General features: G+C 40.9%; 1 pseudogene; it reads right to left on the bottom strand.

Moving 5' to 3' along the window:
* The window catches only part of LOC139367804 (plasma membrane calcium-transporting ATPase 3-like), a 146251-nt pseudogene that overhangs the window by 34764 nt on the left and 93024 nt on the right, over positions 1-18463 (bottom strand).

The following is an 18463-nucleotide window of genomic DNA, read 5'->3' as shown; positions in this document are numbered from 1 at the left end:
GGAGAGAGAGAGAGTTCACTGAGACAGTGTGTAACGCACTTTACATATTCTATAGTAACATCTACTGTAGACTACTGTAACCCTCCATCTAGACTACTGTAACACTCCATCTAGACTACTGTAACACTCCATCTAGACTAACACTCCATCTAGACACCTGTAACACTCCATCTAGACTAATGTAACACTCCATCTAGACTACTGTAACACTCCATCTAGACTACTGTAACACTCCATCTGGACTACTGTAACACTCCATCTAGACTACTGTAACACTCCATCTAGACTACTGTAACACTCCATCTAGACTACTGTAACACTCCATCTAGACTACTGTAACACTCCATCTGGACTACTGTAACACTCCATCTAGACTACTGTAACACTCCATCTAGACTACTGTAACACTCCATCTAGACTACTGTAACACTCCATCTGGACTACTGTAACACTCCATCTAGACTACTGTAACACTCCATCTAGACTACTATAACACTCCATCTAGACTACTGTAACACTCCATCTAGACACTACTGTAACACTCCATCTAGACACTACTGTAACACTCCATCTAGACTACTGTAACACTCCATCTAGACACCTGTAACACTCCATCTAGACTACTGTAACACTCCATCTATACTACTGTAACACTCCATCTAGACTACTGTAACACTCCATCTGGACTACTGTAACACTCCATCTAGACTACTGTAACACTCCATCCAGACTACTGTAACACTACATCTAGACTACTGTAACACTCCATCTAGACTACTGTAACACTCCATCTAGACTACTGTAACACTCCATCTAGACACTACTGTAACACTCCATCTAGACTACTGTAACACTCCATCTAGACACCTGTAACACTCCATCTAGACTACTGTAACACTCCATCTAGACTACTGTAACACTCCATCTAAACTACTGTAACACTCCATCTAGACTACTGTAACACTCCATCTAGACACCTGTAACACTCCATCTAGACTACTGTAACACTCCATCTAGACTACTGTAACACTCCATCTAAACTACTGTAACACTCCATCTAGACTACTGTAACACTCCATCTAGACTACTGTAACACTCCATCTAGACACCTGTAACACTCCATCTAGACTACTGTAACACTCCATCTAGACTACTGTTACACTCCATCTAGACTACTGTAACACTCCATCTAAACACTACTGTAACACTCCATCTAGACACCTGTAACACTCCATCTAGACTAATGTAACACTCCATCTAGACTACTGTAACACTCCATCTAGACTACTGTAATACTCCATCTAGACTACTGTAACACTCCATCTAGACTACTGTAACACTCCATCTAGACTACTGTAACACTCCATCTAGACTACTGTAACACTCCATCTAGACTACTGTAACACTCCATCTAGACTACTGTAACACTCCATCTAGACTACTGTAACACTCCATCTAGACTACTGTAACACTCCATCTATGCAGTATAATGTATATACAGTGCTTCGAAAAGTATTCAAACCACTTGACTTTTTACACATTTTGTTACGTTACAGCCTTTTTCTAAAATTGATTAAAGTGTTTTTTACCCTCATCAATGTACACACAATACCCGATGACGACAAAGCAAAAACATTTTTTTTTAAAGTTGAGTAAATGTATTAAAAATAAAAACTTAAATATCACTATTACGTAAGTAATCAGACCCTTTACTCAGTACTTAGTTGAAGAACCTCTGGCAGCGATTACAGCCTTGAGTCTTCTTGGGTATGATGCTACAAGCTTGGCACACCTGTATTTGGGGAGTTTCTCCCATTCTTCTCTGCAGATCCTCTCAAGCTTTTGCAACCACACGGCAAGCGGTACCGGAGCGCCAAGTCTAGGTCCAAAAGGCTCCTTAACAGCTTCTAGCAGTGGTGTAAAGAAGAGTGAAGAGGGGTGAAACCTGAACTAAAGACCCAGGTTTTAAAGCTGACAGTGTTTTTATATAATTGTATTTTGTTTTGAATCCTGCGGCTCTGTTGGACTAAATTGCTATGAGCGCCGCTACCTGTCCTGGGATCCTGACAGATTCCATATAGGAGGAGAGCTAACCTAGCTGACTCGGCGGTCTCAAATGGAGGCCGCTATTGAACGTTGCACATTTTAACATCTTGGCCATGTTCTGTTATAATCTCCACCCGGCACAGCCAGAAGAGGACTGGCCACCCCACATAGCCTGGTTCCTCTCTAGGTTTCTTCCTAGGTTTTGGCCTTTCTAGGGAGTTTTTCCTAGCCTCCCTGCTTCTACACCTGCATTGCTTGCTGTTTGGGGTTTTAGGCTGAGTTTCTGTACAGCACTTTGAGATATCAGCTGATGTATGAAGGGCTATATAAATACATTTGATTTGATTTGCAGGAGTTGAGTTTACTTTGCTTTGTTCCGGGACAATGTGGACCACGTTGACTTTCAATGTAGCAACTGCTAGCTTGCGGAGGACTACAGGAGCAAAGTAGCTACACTTAGCAAGCAAGTAGCAAACCTGCATAAACTGCTGGGAATCCACACCCACCTACTTTTTATTTTTCTTCCACCCCAGTAGCCGGACGGCGCTCTGGTCTGGTGGAAGTTTTACCTCCATGTCAACTCTCCACAGCCAACTTGCCAGTGCTAGGCTGGGTTCCATCCCCGAAGGGGTCTCCCCCTTTCCTGGAGAATGGAGCTGATCTCAAAATCAAATCAAATCAAATCAAATCAAATTTTATTTGTCACATACACATGGTTAGCAGATGTTAACCATCTCGACCCAACCAACCAGCCATGGAGGTACGTCACTCGCCGTAGAAGTTGAAGAAGGCGTCCCCTGGCAACGGGGTCTCCATGGAGATGTTGAGCCCTGAACTGACACAGACCAGAAACAGCTTTGCCGCCCTGGATCCAGAGGTTCCGGCGCATTCTTCATTGGTGGATTCCCATTCACGATCTGATCTCGAGGTACCTGCGTCTTCGTCCGTGGTGGTTTACCAATCAAGATCTGATCCGGATGTACCTGCGTCTTCGTCCGTGGTGGTTTACCAATCAAGATCTGATCCGAAGGTACCTGCATCTTCGTCCGTGGTGGTTTACCAATCAAGATCTGATCCGGAGGTACCTGCGTCTTTATCCTCGGCTCTGTCTCCCTCTCCGGTGGCTTCTACCTCGGGTTGAGATCCTCGGAGCTCCCTGCCTCATCAGACCGTGAGGCTGCCTGAGAGACCGGCCCGTTCAACATCACCAGCATCATAGGCAGCTCTGTGGTGAGAAACATCTCGGTCCCCAAGGCAAAAACCCTGTGCTACCCAGGAGCACGAGTACAGGACAGCACAAGGCTGCTTCTGACTGTTCTACCACAGGAGCACGAGTACAGGACATAACAAGGCTGCTTCAGACTGTTCTACCACAGGAGCACGAGTACAGGACATAACAAGGCTGCTTCAGACTGTTCTACCACAGGAGCACGAGTACAGGACAGCACAAGGCTGCTTCAGACTGTCAGGAGGGCTAGCTCAGAACATTTGAAAATTGATTTTAAAGAACTGATTTTGACACCTTCTGGAAACAGAAGATTCTCTACAGGAATGACAGAGTCCATCCAAATCATCTTAGCTGCTGCTAATGGGGATCCGTAATAAATACAAATACAAATAGGCCCAAGCCATAAGACTGCTGAACAATTAATCAAATGGCCACCAGACTATTTGATTTTACACTGCTGCTACTCGCTGTTCATTGTTATGCATAGTCACACAACCTAAATGTACAAATTACCTTGACTAACCTGTACCCCTGCACATTGACCCGGTACCAGAACCCTCTGTACATAGCCTCGTTATTGTTATGTTGCTTTTTATAATTTTTTACTTTAGTTTATTTGGTAAATATTTTCTTAACTCTTTCTTTAACTGCATTGTTGGTTAAGGGCCTGTAAGTAAGCATTTTACGGTAAGGTGTACTCTTGTTGTATTTGGCGGATGGGACAAATAAACTTTGATGTGATTTGATTTGAACTTTGCTGCACAGCTATTTTCAGGTCTTTCCAAAAATGTTTGATCAGGTTCAAGTCCGGGATCTGCCAGGGCCAGTCAATTACATTCAGACTTGTTCCGAAGCCACTCCTGCGTTATCTTGCTGTGTGCTTAGGGTCGTTGTCCTGTTGGAAGATGAACCTTCGCCCCAGTCTGAGGTCCTGAGCGCTCTGGAGCAGGTTTTCATCAAGGATCTCTGTACTTTGCTCCGTTCATCTTTACCTCGATCCTGACTAGTCTCCCAGTCCCTGCTGCTGAAAAACAACCCCACATGATGATGCTGCCACCACCATGCTTCACCATAGGGACGGTGGCAGGTTTCCTCCAGAGGTAACGCTTGGCATTCAAGCCGAAAAGTTAAATCTTGGTTTCATCAGACCAGAGAATCTTGTTTCTCATGGTCTAAGAGTCACAAGGTGCCTTTTGATAAACTCCAAGCGGGCTGTAATGTGCCTTATACTAAGGAGTGGCTTCTGTCTGGCCACTCTACCATAAATACCTGGGACCTTCAATGCTGCAGAAATGTTTTGGTACCCTTCCCCAGATCTGTGCCTCGACACAATCCTGTCTCGGAGCTGTACGGACAATTCCTTCAACCTCATGGCTTGGTTTTTGCTCTGACATGCACTGTCAACTGCGGGACCTTATATAGACAGGTGTGTGCCTTTCCAAATCATGTCCAATCACTTGATTTTACCACATGTGGACTCCGATCAAGTTGTAGAAACATCTCAAGGATGATCAATAGAAACAGGATGCACCTGACCTCAATTTAGAGTCTCATAGCAAAGGGTCTGAATACTTATGTAAATAACGTACTTTCTGTTTTATATTTTTAACACATTTGTTTTCGCTTTGTCATTATGGGGTATTGTGATGTCATTATGGAGTATTGTGATGTCATTATGGGGTATTGTGATGTCATTATGGAGTATTGTGATGTCATTATGGGGTGTTGTGATGTTATTATGGGGTATTGTGATGTCATTATGGAGTATTGTGATGTCATTATGGGGTGTTGTGCTGTTTTTATGGGGTATTGTGATGTCATTATGGGGTGTTGTGATGTTATTATGGGGTATTGTGATGTCATTATGGAGTATTGTGATGTCATTATGGAGTATTGTGATGTCATTATGGAGTATTGTGATGCCATTATATGGTGTTGTGATGTCATTATTGGGTGTTGTGATGTCATTATGAGGTGTTGTGATGTTATTATGGGGTATTGTGATGTCATTATGGGGTATTGTGATGCCATTATGGGGTATTGTGATGTCATTATTGAGTATTGTGATGTCATTATGGGGTGTTGTGATGTTATTATGGGGTATTGTGATGTCATTATGGAGTATTGTGATGTCATTATGGGGTGTTGTGATGTCATTATGGGGTATTGTGATGTCATTATGGGGTATTGTGATGTCATTATGGGGTGTTGTGATGTCATTATGGGGTATTGTGATGTTATTATGGGGTATTGTGATGTCATTATGGGGTGTTGTGATGTTATTATGGGGTATTGTGATGTCATTATGGAGTATTGAGATGTCATTATGGAGTGTTGTGATGTCATTATGGGGTATTGTGATGTCATTTTGGGGTATTGTGATGTCATTATGGATTATTGTGATGCCATTATAAGGTGATGTGATGTCATTATGGGGTGTTGTGATGTTATTATGGGGTATTGCGATGTCATTATGGAGTATTGTGATGTCATTATGGGGTGTTGTGATGTCATTATGGAGTGTTGTGATGTCATTATGGGGTATTGTGATGTCATTATGGGGTGTTGTGATGTCATTATGGGGTATTGTGATGTCATTATGGGGTGTTGTGATGTCATTATGGGGTATTGTGATGTCATTTTGGGGTATTGTGATGTCATTATGGAGTATTTTGATGCCATTATAAGGTGATGTGATGTCATTATGGGGTGTTGTGATGTTATTATGGGGTATTGCGATGTCATTATGGAGTATTGTGATGTCATTATGGGGTGTTGTGATGTCATTATGGGGTATTGTGATGTCATTATGGGGTATTGTGATGTCATTATGGGGTATTGTGATGTCATTATGGAGTATTGTGATGTCATTATGGGGTGTTGTGATGTCATTATGGGGTATTGTGATGTCATTATGGGGTGTTGTGATGTCATTATGGGGTATTGTGATGTCATTATGGGGTGTTGTGATGTCATTATGGGGTATTGTGATGTCATTATGGGGTGTTGTGATGTCATTATGGGGTATTGTGATGTCATTATGGGGTATTGTGTGTAGACTGATGAGGAATTATTTTTATTCAATCCATTGTAGAATAAGGCTGTAATGTAACAAATTGTGGAAAAAGTCAAAGAGGTCTGAATACTTTCCGAAGGCGCCGTACAGTAAGAGGATGTAATATCATACCTTATATTATAATAATATGTAATGTCATACCTTATAATATAATATGTAATATCATTCCTTATTATATAATAATATGTAATATCATACCTTATAATATAATAATATGTAATATCATACCTTATAATATAATAATATGTAATATCATACCTTATAATATAATAATATGTTGTTGTTACCTTGTAATATAATAACCTAATAACTGATGTAATAACTGACCTTGTTGTAGTTGTTACCTTGTAATATAATAACCTAATAACTGATGCAATAACTGACCTTGTTGTAGTTGTTACCTTGTAATATAATAACCTAATAACTGATGCAATAACTGACCTTGTTGTAGTTGTTACCTTGTAATATAATAACCTAATAACTGATGTAATAACTGACCTTGTTGTAGTTGTTACCTTGTAATATAATAACATAATAACTGATGTAATAACTGACCTTGTTGTAGTTGTTACCTTGTAATATAATAACCTAATAACTGATGCAATAACTGACCTTGTTGTAGTTGTTACCTTGTAATATAATAACCTAATAACTGATGCAATAACTGACCTTGTTGTAGTTGTTACCTTGTAATATAATAACCTAATAACTGATGTAATAACTGACCTTGTTGTAGTTGTTACCTTGTAATATAATAACCTAATAACTGATGTAATAACTGACCTTGTTGTAGTTGTTACCTTGTAATATAATAACCTAATAACTGATGTAATAACTGACCTTGTTGTAGTTGTTACCTTGTAATATAATAACCTAATAACTGATTAAATAACTGACCTTGTTGTAGTTGTTACCTTGTAATATAATAACCTGATAACTGATCTAATAACTGACCTTGTTGTAGTTGTTACCTTGTAATATAATAACCTGATAACTGATGTAATAACTGACATGTTGTAGTTGTTACCTTGTAATATAATAACCCAATAAGTGATGTAATAACTGACCTTGTTGTAGTTGTTACCTTGTAATATAATAACCCAATAAGTGATGTAATAACTGACCTTGTTGTAGTTGTTACCTTGTAATATAATAACCTAATAACTGATGTAATAACTGACCCTGTTGTAGTTGTTACCTTGTAATATAATAACCTAATAACTGATGTAATAACTGACCCTGTTGTAGTTGTTACCTTGTAATATAATAACCTAATAACTGATGTAATAACTGACCTTGTTGTAGTTGTTACCTTGTAATATAATAACCTAATAACTGATGTAATAACTGACCTTGTTGTAGTTGTTACCTTGTAATATAATAACATAATAACTGACCTTGTTGTAGTTGTTACCTTGTAATATAATAACCCAATAAGTGATGTAATAACTGACCTTGTTGTAGTTGTTACCTTGTAATATAATAACATAATAACTGACCTTGTTGTAGTTGTTACCTTGTAATATAATAACCCAATAAGTGATGTAATAACTGACCCTGTTGTAGTTGTTACCTTGTAATATAATAACCTAATAACTGATGAATTAACTGACCCTGTTGTAGTTGTTACCTTGTAATATAATAACCTGATAACTGATGTAATAACTGACCTTGTTGTAGTTGTTACCTTGTAATATAATAACCTAATAACTGATGTAATAACTGACCTTGTTGTAGTTGTTACCTTGTAATATAATAACATAATAACTGACCTTGTTGTAGTTGTTACCTTGTAATATAATAACCCAATAAGTGATGTAATAACTGACCTTGTTGTAGTTGTTACCTTGTAATATAATAACATAATAACTGACCTTGTTGTAGTTGTTACCTTGTAATATAATAACCCAATAAGTGATGTAATAACTGACCTTGTTGTAGTTGTTACCTTGTAATATAATAACATAATAACTGACCTTGTTGTAGTTGTTACCTTGTAATATAATAACCCAATAAGTGATGTAATAACTGACCTTGTTGTAGTTGTTACCTTGTAATATAATAACCTAATAACTGATGTAATAACTGACCTTGTTGTAGTTGTTACCTTGTAATATAATAACATAATAACTGACCTTGTTGTAGTTGTTACCTTGTAATATAATAACATAATAAGTGATGTAATAACTGACCCTGTTGTAGTTGTTACCTTGTAATATAATAACATAATAACTGACCTTGTTGTAGTTGTTACCTTGTAATATAATAACATAATAACTGATGTAATAACTGACCTTGTTGTAGTTGTTACCTTGTAATATAATAACCTAATAACTGATCTAATAACTGACCTTGTTGTAGTTGTTACCTTGTAATATAATAACCTAATAAGTGATGTAATAACTGACATGTTGTAGTTGTTACCTTGTAATATAATAACATAATAACTGACCTTGTTGTAGTTGTTACCTTGTAATATAATAACCCAATAAGTGATGTAATAACTGACCTTGTTGTAGTTGTTACCTTGTAATATAATAACCTAATAACTGATGTAATAACTGACCTTGTTGTAGTTGTTACCTTGTAATATAATAACATAATAACTGACCTTGTAGAGTTGTTACCTTGTAATATAATAACCCAATAAGTGATGTAATAACTGACCTTGTTGTAGTTGTTACCTTGTAATATAATAACATAATAACTGACCTTGTTGTAGTTGTTACCTTGTAATATAATAACCCAATAAGTGATGTAATAACTGACCCTGTTGTAGTTGTTACCTTGTAATATAATAACCTAATAACTGATGAATTAACTGACCCTGTTGTAGTTGTTACCTTGTAATATAATAACCTGATAACTGATATAATAACTGACCTTGTTGTAGTTGTTACCTTGTAATATAATAACCTAATAACTGATGTAATAACTGACCTTGTTGTAGTTGTTACCTTGTAATATAATAACATAATAACTGACCTTGTTGTAGTTGTTACCTTGTAATATAATAACCCAATAAGTGATGTAATAACTGACCTTGTTGTAGTTGTTACCTTGTAATATAATAACATAATAACTGACCTTGTTGTAGTTGTTACCTTGTAATATAATAACCCAATAAGTGATGTAATAACTGACCCTGTTGTAGTTGTTACCTTGTAATATAATAACCTAATAACTGATGAATTAACTGACCCTGTTGTAGTTGTTACCTTGTAATATAATAACATAATAACTGACCTTGTTGTAGTTGTTACCTTGTAATATAATAACCCAATAAGTGATGTAATAACTGACCTTGTTGTAGTTGTTACCTTGTAATATAATAACATAATAACTGACCTTGTTGTAGTTGTTACCTTGTAATATAATAACCCAATAAGTGATGTAATAACTGACCTTGTTGTAGTTGTTACCTTGTAATATAATAACCTAATAACTGATGTAATAACTGACCTTGTTGTAGTTGTTACCTTGTAATATAATAACATAATAACTGACCTTGTTGTAGTTGTTACCTTGTAATATAATAACATAATAAGTGATGTAATAACTGACCCTGTTGTAGTTGTTACCTTGTAATATAATAACATAATAACTGACCTTGTTGTAGTTGTTACCTTGTAATATAATAACATAATAACTGATGTAATAACTGACCTTGTTGTAGTTGTTACCTTGTAATATAATAACCTAATAACTGATCTAATAACTGACCTTGTTGTAGTTGTTACCTTGTAATATAATAACCTAATAAGTGATGTAATAACTGACATGTTGTAGTTGTTACCTTGTAATATAATAACATAATAACTGACCTTGTTGTAGTTGTTACCTTGTAATATAATAACATAATAACTGACCTTGTTGTAGTTGTTACCTTGTAATATAATAACCTAATAACTGATGAAATAACTGACCTTGTTGTAGTTGTTACCTTGTAATATAATAACCTGATAACTGATGTAATAACTGACATGTTGTAGTTGTTACCTTGTAATATAATAACATAATAACTGACCTTGTTGTAGTTGTTACCTTGTAATATAATAACATAATAACTGACCCTGTTGTAGTTGTTACCTTGTAATATAATAACATAATAACTGACCTTGTTGTAGTTGTTACCTTGTAATATAATAACATAATAACTGACCTTGTTGTAGTTGTTACCTTGTAATATAATAACATAATAACTGACCTTGTTGTAGTTGTTACCTTGTAATATAATAACATAATAACTGATGTAATAACTGACCTTGTATAGTTGTTACCTTGTAATATAATAACATAATAACTGACCTTGTTGTAGTTGTTACCTTGTAATATAATAACCCAATAACTGATGTAATAACTGACCTTGTTGTAGTTGTTACCTTGTAATATAATAACATAATAACTGACCTTGTATAGTTGTTACCTTGTAATATAATAACATAATAACTGACCTTGTTGTAGTTGTTACCTTGTAATATAATAACATAATAACTGACCTTGTATAGTTGTTACCTTGTAATATAATAACATAATAACTGACCTTGTTGTAGTTGTTACCTTGTAATATAATAACATAATAACTGACCTTGTTGTAGTTGTTACCTTGTAATATAATAACCTAATAACTGATGTAATAACTGACCTTGTATAGTTGTTACCTTGTAATATAATAACATAATAACTGACCTTGTTGTAGTTGTTACCTTGTAATATAATAACATAATAACTGACCTTGTTGTAGTTGTTACCTTGTAATATAATAACCTAATAACTGATGTAATAACTGACCTTGTTGTAGTTGTTACCTTGTAATATAATAACATAATAACTGACCTTGTTGTAGTTGTTACCTTGTAATATAATAACATAATAACTGACCTTGTATAGTTGTTACCTTGTAATATAATAACATAATAACTGACCTTGTTGTAGTTGTTACCTTGTAATATAATAACATAATAACTGACCTTGTATAGTTGTTACCTTGTAATATAATAACATAATAACTGACCTTGTATAGTTGTTACCTTGTAATATAATAACATAATAACTGACCTTGTTGTAGTTGTTACCTTGTAATATAATAACATAATAACTGACCTTGTATAGTTGTTACCTTGTAATATAATAACATAATAACTGACCTTGTAGAGTTGTTACCTTGTAATATAATAACCTAATAACTGACCTTGTATAGTTGTTACCTTGTAATATAATAACCTAATAACTGACCTTGTTGAGTTGTATAGAATTGAAATAGGTCCTGCATACTGATGAATGCGTTTGTTTTTCATGACCCTGTTTTCTTTCTGCTTCCGTTTTGGATTTATATTGATGTGTGTATTTTCTGTAAATCAGAGCTCACCTGTAAAAGAGACCTTTTGTCTCAGTATGAATACCTGGTAAAATAACCGGTATGCAGTTGTTAGATGATAATAATGTTAGGTGTATTTAAACTAACCTTGAACAGCTGTTCCTCAGGGACCCGGTCTCGGACAGCGCTGTAGTCTTGCTGTAGGTCCAGAACGAAGCCCAGCAGGCCACACTCTGTCTTGTTCCCCACCTGCTTAGCTAGACCCCCCTCCTGGTCTGCAGGCTGGGGGGGGAGTAAACATGTATTATTAGTATTGACCAACAAATACTGTCTGTCTCTCAGTCTCAGTGTTGGTGTCAGTCTCTTGTCTTTTTCTCTGTCTCTCAGTCTCAGTGTTGGTGTCAGTCTCTTGTCTATTTCTCTGTCTCTCAGTGTTGGTGTCAGTCTCTTGTCTATTTCTCTGTCTCTGTCTCTCAGTCTCAGTGTTGGTGTCAGTCTCTTGTCTATTTCTCTGTCTCTCAGTGTTGGTGTCAGTCTATTGTCTATTTCTCTGTCTCTCAGTGTTGGTGTCAGTCTCTTGTCTATTTCTCTGTCTCTCAGTGTTGGTGTCAGTCTCTTGTCTATTTCTCTGTCTCTGTCTCTCAGTCTCAGTGTTGGTGTCAGTCTCTTGTCTATTTCTCTGTCTCTGTCTCTGTCACTCTCAGTGTTGGTGTCAGTCTCTTGTCTATTTCTCTGTCTGTCTCTCAGTGTTGGTGTCAGTCTCTTGTCTTTTTCTCTGTCTCTGTCTCTCAGTCTCAGTGTTGGTGTCAGTCTCTTGTATTTTTCTCTGTCTCTGTCACTCAGTCGCAGTGTTAGTGTCGGTCTCTTGTCTATTTCTCCGTCTGTCAGTCTCAGTGTTAGTGTCAGTCTCTTGTCTATTTCTCTGTCTCTGTCTCTCAGTCTCAGTGTTGGTGTCAGTCTCTTGTCTTTTTCTCTGTCTCTGTCACTCAGTCTCAGTGTTAGTGTCAGTCTCTTGTATATTTCTCCGTCTGTCAGTCTCAGTGTTAGTTTCAGTCTCTTGTCTATTTCTCTGTCTCTGTCTCTCAGTGTTGGTGTCAGTCTCTTGTCTTTTTCTCTGTCTCTGTCACTCAGTCTCAGTGTTGGTGTCAGTCTCTTGTCTATTTCTCCATCTGCCAGTCTCAGTGTTGGTTTCAGTCTCTTGTCTATTTCTCCGTCTGTCAGTGTCAGTGTTGGTGTCAGTCTCTTGTCTATTTCTCTGTCTATGTCTCTCAGTCTCAGTGTTGGTGTCAGTCTCTTGTCTATTTCTCCATCTGCCAGTCTCAGTGTTGGTTTCAGTCTCTTGTCTATTTCTCCGTCTGTTGGTGTCAGTCTCTTGTCTATTTCTCTGTCTATGTCTCTCAGTCTCAGTGTTGGTGTCAGTCTCTTGTCTATTTCTCTGTCTCTGTCGCTCAGTGTTGGTGTCAGTCTCTTGTCTATTTCTCTGTCTCTCAGTGTTGGTGTCAGTCTCTTGTCTATTTCTCTGTCTCTCAGTGTTGGTGTCAGTCTCTTGTCTATTTCTCTGTTTCTCAGTGTTGGTGTCAGTATCTTGTCTATTTCTCTGTCTCTCAGTGTTGGTGTCAGTCTCTTGTCTATTTCTCTGTCTCTGTCACTCAGTCTCAGTGTTGGTGTCAGTCTCGTGTCTATCTCTCCGTCTGTCAGTCTCAGTGTTGGTGTCAGTCTATTGTCTATTTCTCTGTATCTCAGTCTCAGTGTTGGTGTCAGTCTCTTGTCTATTTCTCTGTCTCTGTCTCTCAGTGTTGGTGTCAGTCTCTTGTCTTTTTCTCTGTCTCTGTCTCTCAGTCTCAGTGTTGGTGTCAGTCTCTTGTCTTTTTCTCTGTCTCTGTTACTCAGTGTTAGTGTCAGTCTCTTGTCTATTTCTCCGTCTGTCAGTGTCAGTGTTGGTGTCAGTCTCTTGTCTATTTCTCTGTCTATGTCTCTCAGTCTCAGTGTTGGTGTCAGTCTCTTGTCTATTTCTCTGTCTCTCAGTGTTGGTGTCAGTCTCTTGTCTATTTCTCTGTCTCTCAGTGTTGGTGTCAGTCTCTTGTCTATTTCTCTGTCTCTGTTACTAAGTCTCAGTGTTGGTGTCAGTCTCTTGTCTATTTCTCCGTCTGTCAGTCTCAGTGTTGGTGTCAGTCTCTTGTCTTTTTCTCTGTCTCTGTCTCTCAGTCTCAGTGTTGGTGTCAGTCTCTTGTCTATTTCTCTGTCTCTGTCTCTCAGTCTCAGTGTTGGTGTCAGTCTCTTGTCTATTTCTCCATCTGCCAGTCTCAGTGTTGGTTTCAGTCTCTTGTCTATTTCTCCGTCTGTTGGTGTCAGTCTCTTGTCTATTTCTCTGTCTATGTCTCTCAGTCTCAGTGTTGGTGTCAGTCTCTTGTCTATTTCTCTGTCTCTGTCGCTCAGTGTTGGTGTCAGTCTCTTGTCTATTTCTCTGTCTCTCAGTGTTGGTGTCAGTCTCTTGTCTATTTCTCTGTCTCTCAGTGTTGGTGTCAGTCTCTTGTCTATTTCTCTGTTTCTCAGTGTTGGTGTCAGTATCTTGTCTATTTCTCTGTCTCTCAGTGTTGGTGTCAGTCTCTTGTCTATTTCTCTGTCTCTGTCACTCAGTCTCAGTGTTGGTGTCAGTCTCGTGTCTATCTCTCCGTCTGTCAGTCTCAGTGTTGGTGTCAGTCTATTGTCTATTTCTCTGTATCTCAGTCTCAGTGTTGGTGTCAGTCTCTTGTCTATTTCTCTGTCTCTGTCTCTCAGTGTTGGTGTCAGTCTCTTGTCTTTTTCTCTGTCTCTGTCTCTCAGTCTCAGTGTTGGTGTCAGTCTCTTGTCTTTTTCTCTGTCTCTGTTACTCAGTGTTAGTGTCAGTCTCTTGTCTATTTCTCCGTCTGTCAGTGTCAGTGTTGGTGTCAGTCTCTTGTCTATTTCTCTGTCTATGTCTCTCAGTCTCAGTGTTGGTGTCAGTCTCTTGTCTATTTCTCTGTCTCTCAGTGTTGGTGTCAGTCTCTTGTCTATTTCTCTGTCTCTCAGTGTTGGTGTCAGTCTCTTGTCTATTTCTCTGTCTCTGTTACTAAGTCTCAGTGTTGGTGTCAGTCTCTTGTCTATTTCTCCGTCTGTCAGTCTCAGTGTTGGTGTCAGTCTCTTGTCTTTTTCTCTGTCTCTGTCTCTCAGTCTCAGTGTTGGTGTCAGTCTCTTGTCTATTTCTGTCACACCCTGGTCGAAGTATTTTGTGTTTATCTTTATTTATTTGGTCAGGCCAGGGTGTGGCATGGGTTTTTGTATGGGGATTGTAGCTAGTAGGGTGTTCTAGCTAAGTCTATGGCTGTCTGAAGTGGTTCTCAATCAGAGGCAGGTGTTTATCGTTGTCTCTGATTGGGAACCATATTTAGGCAGCCATATTCTTTGAGTTTGTGGTGGGTGATTGTCCTTAGTGTTAGTTTGCACCAGTTTAGGCTGTTTCGGTTTTCATTACGTTTATTATTTTGTAGTGTTTGTATTTTGATTCGTGTTTTACGTTTGTTTAATAAACATGGATCGCAATCTACACGCCGCATTTTGGTCCGACTCTCCTTCTCATCAAGAAAACCGTTACAGAATCACCCACCACCAACGGACCAAGCAGCGTGTCAACAGGCAGGAACAGCCCAAAGTGGAGTACAGTATGGACTATACTTCTTGGGAGGAGATAGACAGGTGGGCGGTCGACCCAGGGAGAGTGCCGGAGCCCGCCTGGGATTCGATGGAGCAGTGCGCGGAAGGATATAGGAGATGGAGTTTGCGAAGCAAGCAAGGCGGCGCGGACGGAGGCCCCAGAGTCAGCCCCAAAAATTTCTTGGGGGGGGGCTCAGGCAGAGTGTGGCAGAGTCAGGAGCCAGACCTGAGCCAACTCTCCCTGTTTATCGTGAGGAGCCAAGGAGGAGACCAGAACCAGAGCCGGTGTTGGAGGTGAGCGAAACAGAGACTGTGAAGGAGTTAATGGGGAAATTGGAGGAGAGAGAAATGAGGGAGTTGCTGTGTTGGTGTTTTAAACATGGAATTCGCCCGACGGAGCGTGTCGGGGATTTGATGGCACCTGGGTCAGCGCTCCATACTCGTCCTGAGGTGCGTGTTAGTCGGCTGGTGAAGATGGTGCCAGTCTCACGTACCAGGCCTCCTGTGCACCTCCCTAGCCTTGCACGTCCTGTACCAGCACCGCTCTCAAGATCTCCAGTACGCCTTCACGGTCTAACCCATCCTGTGCCACCTCCACACCCCAGCCCTCCGGTAGCAGCTCCCCGCACCAGGCTTCCCGTGCGTGTCCTCGGCCCAGTACCACCAGTGCCAGCACCACGCATCAGGCCTACAGTGCGCCTCGCCTGTCCAGCGCTGTCGGAGCCCTCCTCCTCTCCAGCGCTGTCGGAGTCTCCCGCCTGTTTAGCGCTGTTAGAGCCTTCCTTCTCTACAGCGCTGCCGGAGTCTCCCGCCTGTTCAGAACTGCCAGTCAGCATAGAGCTGCCAGTCAGCATAGAGCTGCCAGTTAGCATAGAGCTGCCAGTTAGCATAGAGCTGCCAGTTAGCATGGAGCTGCCAGTTAGCAAGGAGCTGCCAGTCTGCAAGGAGCTGCCAGTCTGCAAGGAGCTGCCAGTCTGCATAGAGCTGCCAGTCTGCAAGGAGCTGCCAGTCTGCAAGGAACCGCCAGAGCTGCCTGTCTGCAGGATGCCGCCAAAGCTGCCAGTCTGCAAGGAGCCGCCAGAGCTGCCAGTCTGCAAGGAGCCGCCAGAGCTGCCAGTCTGCAAGGAGCCGCCAGAGCTGCCAGTCTGCAAGGAGCCGCCAGAGCTGCCAGTCAGCATGGAGCAGCCAGGGCCGCCAGTCAGCATGGAGCAGCCAGGGCCGCCAGTCAGCATGGAGCAGCCAGGGCCGCCAGTCAGCATGGAGCAGCCAGGGCCGCCAGTCAGCATGGAGCAGCCAGTCAGCATGGAGCAGCCAGTCAGCATGGAGCAGCCAGAGCAGCCAGTCAGCATGGAGCAGCCAGAGCAGCCAGTCAGCATGGAGCAGCCAGAGCTGCCAGTCAGCATGGAGCAGCCAGTCAGCATGGAGCAGCCAGAGCTGCCAGTCAGCATGGAGCAGCCAGTCAGCATGGAGCAGCCAGAGCTGCCAGTCAGCATGGAGCAGCCAGTCAGCATGGAGCAGCCAGAGCTGCCAGTCATCATGGAGCAGCCAGTCAGCATGGAGCAGCCAGAGCTGCCAGTCGACCAGACTCTCCCAGATCTGCCAGTCGACCAGACTCTCCCAGATCTGCCAGTCGACCAGACTCTCCCAGATCTGCCAGTCGACCAGACTCTCCCAGATCTGCCAGTCGACCAGACTCTCCCAGATCTGCCAGTCGACCAGACTCTCCCAGATCTGCCAGTCGACCAGACTCTCCCAGATCTGCCAGTCGACCAGACTCTTCCAGATCTGCCAGTCGACCAGACTCTTCCAGATCTGCCAGTCGACCAGACTCTTCCAGATCTGCCAGTCAGCCAGGATCTGCCAGCCAGCCAGGATCTGGTAGATTCATCAACCTGCCTGAGCTTCCTCTCACTCCTGAGCTTCCTCTCACTCCTGAGCTTCCCCTCAGTCCCGAGCTGCCTCAGTCCCGAGCTGCCCCTCAGTCCCGAGCTGCTCCTCAGTCCAGTGGGGTTCTGGGTGAGGACTACTAGGCCATGGTCGGCGGCGAGGGTGGACTATCCAGGGACGCGAGGAGAGGGGACTAAGACATTGATTGAGTGGAGTCCACGTCCCGCGCCGGAGCCGCCACCATGGACAGACGCCCACCCGGACCCTCCCTATTGTTTTGAGGTGCGTTCGGGAGTCCGCACCTTAGGGGGGGGGTTCTGTCACACCCTGGTCGAAGTATTTTGTGTTTATCTTTATTTATTTGGTCAGGCCAGGGTGTGGCATGGGTTTTTGTATGGGGATTGTAGCTAGTAGGGTGTTCTAGCTAAGTCTATGGCTGTCTGAAGTGGTTCTCAATCAGAGGCAGGTGTTTATCGTTGTCTCTGATTGGGAACCATATTTAGGCAGCCATATTCTTTGAGTTTGTGGTGGGTGATTGTCCTTAGTGTTAGTTTGCACCAGTTTAGGCTGTTTCGGTTTTCATTACGTTTATTATTTTGTAGTGTTTGTATTTTGATTCGTGTTTTACGTTTGTTTAATAAACATGGATCGCAATCTACACGCCGCATTTTGGTCCGACTCTCCTTCTCATCAAGAAAACCGTTACAATTTCTCTGTCTCTGTCTCTCAGTCTCAGTGTTGGTGTCAGTCTCTTGTCTATTCCTCTGTCTCTGTCGCTCAGTGTTGGTGTCAGTCTCTTGTCTTTTTCTCTGTCTCTGTCTCTCAGTCTCAGTGTTGGTGTCAGTCTCTTGTCTATTTCTCAGTCTCAGTGTTGGTGTCAGTCCCTTGTCTATTTCTCTGTATCTCAGTCTCAGTGTTGGTGTCAGTCTCTTGTCTATTTCTCTGTCTCTGTCTCTCAGTGTTGGTGTCAGTCTCTTGTCTTTTTCTCTGTCTCTGTCTCTCAGTCTCAGTGTTGGTGTCAGTCTCTTGTCTTTTTCTCTGTCTCTGTTACTCAGTGTTAGTGTCAGTCTCTTGTCTATTTCTCCGTCTGTCAGTGTCAGTGTTGGTGTCAGTCTCTTGTCTATTTCTCTGTCTCTGTCGCTCAGTGTTGGTGTCAGTCTCTTGTCTATTTCTCCGTCTGTCAGTCTCAGTGTTGGTGTCAGTCTCTTGTCTTTTTCTCTGTCTCTGTCTCTCAGTCTCA

The sequence above is a fragment of the Oncorhynchus clarkii genome, chromosome 16 (genome assembly GCF_045791955.1).
Source record: "Oncorhynchus clarkii lewisi isolate Uvic-CL-2024 chromosome 16, UVic_Ocla_1.0, whole genome shotgun sequence".
Lineage (NCBI taxonomy): Eukaryota > Metazoa > Chordata > Actinopteri > Salmoniformes > Salmonidae > Oncorhynchus > Oncorhynchus clarkii.
This window is presented reverse-complemented; position numbering and strand designations above follow the sequence as displayed.